The 5,814-nt window shown below is 40.1% G+C and overlaps 1 long non-coding RNA gene across 1 annotated transcript; it reads left to right on the forward strand.

Annotated features, from left to right (window-relative positions):
* The first annotated feature begins 266 nt into the window (after positions 1–266).
* On the forward strand, positions 267–1,954 carry LOC123082008 (uncharacterized). The gene is made up of 2 exons (XR_006438902.1): positions 267–756; positions 851–1,954. It is a non-coding gene; the product is annotated as an uncharacterized lncRNA (long non-coding RNA).
* Positions 1,955–5,814: the final 3,860 nt, after the last annotated feature.

Below are 5,814 nucleotides of genomic sequence, written 5' to 3' on the forward strand. Positions count from 1 at the left end.
CGCAACCCATCATATAATAACTACTCCACAATGCATTTCGTTAGGCCCAAATATGGTGAAGTGTCATGTAGTCGACGTTCACATGACACCACTAAGGGAATCACAACATAAATCTTGCCCTAATAAAAATAAAGCACGGATTGAGTCTGTCGGGTTCACCGTCGCGGCATTTTTACACAAAGATCCATGTGGTTTTTGCTATTCAGCCCGCAGTCACTCTTTTAAGTGGGCATCTTAGAAAACGTTTGGTTCTCCTGTGCCTGTACGTTTCAATTGCTAACCTCCAGCTCTCGTGTACCAGGGAAAAGGGGATCCATGGAGATGAGGAACTAAGGTGGAGATGCGGCGAGACGGAGAACTAAGGTGAAGATGCGGTGAGGCGGAGGAGGAGTGCGCAGGAAGGGCGGCTTCATGCTCATGGCGGACTGGATCCAGCGAGGGGTAGGCCGGATCCGTCGGCTGGCGACGCAAGGAGCTCAAGGCGGAGCTCGAGCGCCATGGGAGTTAAGTAGGAAAAGGAGAGAGCGACGGGGTTGTGGGTACATGCGCACACTCGTGGACGCAGACGAACGGCTCCAGCAGGACACGTGGCGCACGGCAGCGACGACGGCTCTCCTTAGGAGGATCTCGGGCGTTGAGAGGTTGAGTTGTCCACTGCACCAAGGACAGAGCCCACCGACTGCTCGTCATGGGCCATCACCACCACGCCTTCGACAGGATCCGACCTCCACCACTCCAGCAAGCAGGAGCATCATGGTGGTTGCAGTCAATTGAAATATTAGTTTCTTCATCTTCTTTGAGATTATGTTTTCTCTTCACCTGATAATTAGGATGACCTCCTTTGTTTCAGGTTTGTACTATTAATTAGGATGAACTTGGGTGGCGAGGATGATTTGGAAAATTATATATCCTGACCAGATAAAATCCGTGCTACCGATCTAAGTTGATTTTCTTATACAAAGGGAGCTTCAATATGTTAGTTGATTTGGAAGATTATTTCTCTAGACCGGATAAAATCAGTGCTGCTGATATGTCTTCAGACCGGATAAAATCAGTGTTGCTGATGTGAGTGCCTTTCCATTATGCTGAACATTCTTTGTCATTTGTTCTACTTAAGCAGAAGAAATTTCATTGTGTCGGCTTAATTAGAAAATTATAATGATTCTTTAAATCCTTTACTCTTAAAAGTTTATCACAGTAAATGTACCTTCAACTCACCATACATTTGTTTCATATATATTGACACCTATAATAGCAGTAGCAATGCGTGATTATGACATGTTATGTAATTGCTTGTGTAAATTAGGCACCCTTTTCTGCCTCCTCCTTTTGTTATTCACCGTGTCAATATTTTTTAAATTGCTTCTACATGCCAAGAAGTTGGCATGCATGTTGTCTACAAAAATTGGTATGTTATCCCCCAAGAATTCGAGAAGGGTTACAGAAGCAACGTCCAGAAGATTTAGACCGACTTTGACTTCTACAAATGACGCAACAAACTATTAAGAGGATGCTTTATTTCCTACGGGTGACAATTATTAACACTAGAGTTGAATCTGTGGACAGTCGCCTCTCACAGTAATATTCTTGTATATTGGTGCTCCTGTAATTTGCACATTCAGTATCATCGGCGTTATTAAGCTACTTGCCTGTACAATTCCACGAGCTCGAGTGTCATGGGAGTTACTTCCCTGCAAGAGAGAAGAATTCCAAAAGGGAGAGAGCATAGAAGAAGGAAAAGGATAGGGCGGTGTGGCCGTGGGTACATGCGCGCACTAAAGGATGCAGGCGAACGGCTCGGGCAGGACCGCAGGAGACGTGGCGCACGGCAACGGCTCTCCTCAGGAGGAGCTCAGGCGTTGAGAGAGGTTTGATATTTGAGATGTAGTGCTACGTGTTTGCTCTCCATTTTTGTAGGGATCAGAATTTCAGAATACACTTGTTGATTGTTTTACTGTCAATTTTCAGTATATTGTTAGTGACTAATTATTTCCTAATTTTGTTTATTTTGGTTGGAGAGAATATGTAAGGCTAATGTTTGAGCAGGAGAATGATAAGATGCAAGAGTGATACATCCAAGCACTTGATTTGAGTCAAACTTGGTTTGCTGTACAGCATTCCACCGTATTTGTCCACACAAATAGTTCTTCATATATAGTCAAGATTGTTTTTCTCCATAGTTCAGTGTCTACATCTTTATTCTCCTAATATAGTCATACTCTCCATTTTATAAAGTGCAGATGTACTCTGGCCAATTTATTTTAGTAGTCCTCTTGTTTGTATAGTATGGATGAAATTTGACCTACCAGTATACCTATAAAGATATTAAGATTGGATACTTAAAAATCCTATACAAACTTTTGTCTTCAACATGATTTCACAATATATAGTTTTATGACATTTCAGTAAATATATTCAAGTAAAATATTGGTGGTTAAAGTCGGATTATGGAGATCTTACCAAAACAAACAACTACTAGGAACTAGATCAATGTATGTTTGCAAGTCAAGATCAGCTTATAGTGATTGTGAAGCGAGATTGAATGCATTTTGGCGATGAAATCACGTAGGATCAAAGCGGAGGTGCCTGCTTTCTACCAAGAAATTGCATCTTCATCAAATGTTTATGTTTTCCTTTCTTGACAATCTGAATCTGAATACTACTTTCTCTTCCTGGATGTAGCTTCCACTATAGTATATAGCTACCTTCCATGTCTTTTGTGAAGCCAGTTTGTAGTGTGCCACTCTGAAGTTGAATTCTTCCTGTGTACCCAGTTTGTAGTGTGCCACTCTGAAGCTGAATTCTTCCTGGGTGTATCATGCACCTGTGTCTTCTTGTTGTATATTCTCAAGTCTCAACTACAGATTCTCAAAGGCTTTGGACACCACTTGGACCTACAACAAAGATTTGGACTATTTAATTTAGTGACATTGATCATAGCCGCCTGCTGGTTTTCTTCACTCACCAGCTCTAGCTTTTGGCGTACACGGTACATCGTGACAATTCTATCTTGGTTCTAGACAAATAGGTTGCATGTTCTTCTATTATCAGGAGTATCATGTTTTTGTTTGCAGTTCGGTTATTAAGCTAAAGCTAAAGACCTAATTGTATTGTCTAGAGGTGGAATGGCTAAGCTCTCTTTATGATCCTTTCTGCCGAATATCTTGCAAATGCCACACTAAAGTGCAGGAAATTATTAGGTGTGTGGTTATCAGTCCACTATGTTCTTATGTCTAGGGATCTGGGAAATGTTGACACTTTCTTGGTTTTGGTCACAAAAATGTTTGTATAGGATATCATCTTGAATATATGTAGTTCTAAAGTAATACTACTTCCCAGTAAGTTCATTGAAGTATTGATACAATCAATTGGATGTTTTTCTACGGCTATGGATCTAGCGGAAAAATTGTTGTTTTGACATCATTGTTTTTCTCCATAGTTCATTGTCAGAATCTTTATTCTCCTAATACATTCATATTGTCCATATAAGTGCATCTTTTAGTTCGTAAAAGTACTTTGTACTTTGACCAATTGATTCCCTAGATTACCTGTTTGTACAGTAACTGAAGTACTAAACAAAGAATACATCAAACTGTAAAATCAAGTGATTTTTCCTTCCATTGCAAAATCATTTTGTTTTTCCCATTGCAACACACGGGCACATTTATTAGTACAATCAAAATATCGAACACATATCAAGTTCACATGATTACTTGCAACATGATTTCTCCCGTGACCTCAAGAACAAAAGTAACTACTCATAAATGATAAACATGCTCAAGATCAGAGGGTTATTAAATAGCATATTGGATCTGAACATATGATCTTCCACCAAATAAACCATATAGTAATCAACTACAAGATGTAATCAATACTACTAGTCACCCACAACCACCGATCTATAGTTCCGGTACAAAGATTGAGCACAAGAAATGAACTAGTGTTTGAGAGGAGATGGTGTTGTTGAAGATGTTGATGGAGATTGCCCTCCCCAAGATGGGAGTGTTGTTGGTGATGATGATAACGATGATTTCCCCCTCCGGGAGAGAAGTTCCCCGGCGGAATCGCTCCGCTGGAGGGCAAAAGTGCTCCTGCCCAAGTTCTGCCTCGAGACGGCGGCGCTCCGTCCCGAAAGTCATCTCCTTATTTTTTCTAGGACAAAATGACTTATATACCAGAAGATGGGCACCGGAGGTGGGCCGAGGAGGGCACAACCCACCAGAGCATGGCTGGGCTCCCTGGCGCGCCCAGGTGGGTTGTGCCCACCTGGTGGGCCCCCTCTGGTACTCATTGGCTCCAATATTTCTTATATATTCCATAAAAAATCCTTGTAAAGTTTCAGCGCATTTAGACTTGTGCATGATAGGTAGCCTGACGTAGCTTTTTCAGGACCAGATTTCTAGCTACCGGTGTTCTCCCTCTTTGTGTGTACCTTGCATATTATGAGAGAAAAAGGCATTAGAATTACTCCAAAAAAGCATTATATGCATGAAAACATTATAAATAACATTAGGTAAACATGATGCAAAATGGACGTATCAACTTCCCCAAGCTTAGACCTCGCTTGTCCTCAAGCAAAAACCAAAATCGAAAAACATGTCCACATGCTTAGAGAGAGAGGTGTCGATAAAAACAAAATATGGACATAAAAGCATCATGTGAATTATTATAACAGCAACAAACTTTAACATAAGACCTTTATCATAGAACTTTTATCATAGACTTCTCATGAATAAGTAACAATTCATCACACTATTGAAGTATAAAGCATAAACTCTATTGGAAAACCAACAAACTATGTTCTCAGTCAACTTTGCAACTACAATCCATCATCTTTTCAGGAAGGGTCACGTATCGGAGCCTTTAGGCAAGTCCACATAATGAACAATCACATAGTCTTCTATGATTACTAACACCCACCGCATACACATGAGCAAATCGTTTCAACCGGACACATAGAAAAATAGGGGCTTATAGTTTCACCTCCCAACATATTCACCTCAAGGGTGATGTCAACAATAATAACTCATGCTACCCATATTGAACCGCACATATGTGCCTAGATCTTTCCTCACCTCATGATGCTTGCCCAAGGAGAAAAATAAAAAGGAATAGAGAGACAAACTTTGACTCTTGCATAAAAGTAAATACATAAAAGTAAAAGATAGGCCCTTCGCAGAGGGAAGAAGAGGTTGCCATGTGCTTATTTGCTTGTATGCTCAACCCCTTAGTGCAAAAGAATGTCACGTTATATTCCCCTTATGATAGCAACCTTTATTATGCAGTCTGTTGCTTTTATTTTTTGCTATCACAAGTTCGTACAATGCTCAATTTTCTCTTACACTAAATGATCTTACATTTTTAGAAGCAATTTTTATCGCCTTATTGCACCGATGACAACTTACTTGAAGGACCTTACTCAATCCTTAGGTAGGTATGGTGGACTCTTGAAAATAAGAGTTGGGTTTAAGGGTTTTTCGATGCACAAGTAGTATCTCTACTTAGTGCGGAATTTTTGGCTAGCAAAGATGGGTGGAAAGCACCACATGTTGAAGGATCTATGACAATATAACTTCTTTATGAATATGAACAAACATGAATCATTGAGTTGTCTTCCTTGTCCAACATCAACAATTTTGGCATATAATATTTTGGTGGGGGCTCACAATCACAAAAGATTTCTAGGATGGTGTATTTGCATGTGAATCTTCTCTTCCCTTATTAATTCTTTCATGAATTGCATCATTGACCAATGCTATGTTTGCCAATCTCTAATAAAATTTCCTACTTACACTTTTCCTTATGTGGTGTCAT

The sequence above is a fragment of the Triticum aestivum genome, chromosome 4A (assembly GCF_018294505.1).
Source record: "Triticum aestivum cultivar Chinese Spring chromosome 4A, IWGSC CS RefSeq v2.1, whole genome shotgun sequence".
NCBI lineage: Eukaryota > Viridiplantae > Streptophyta > Magnoliopsida > Poales > Poaceae > Triticum > Triticum aestivum.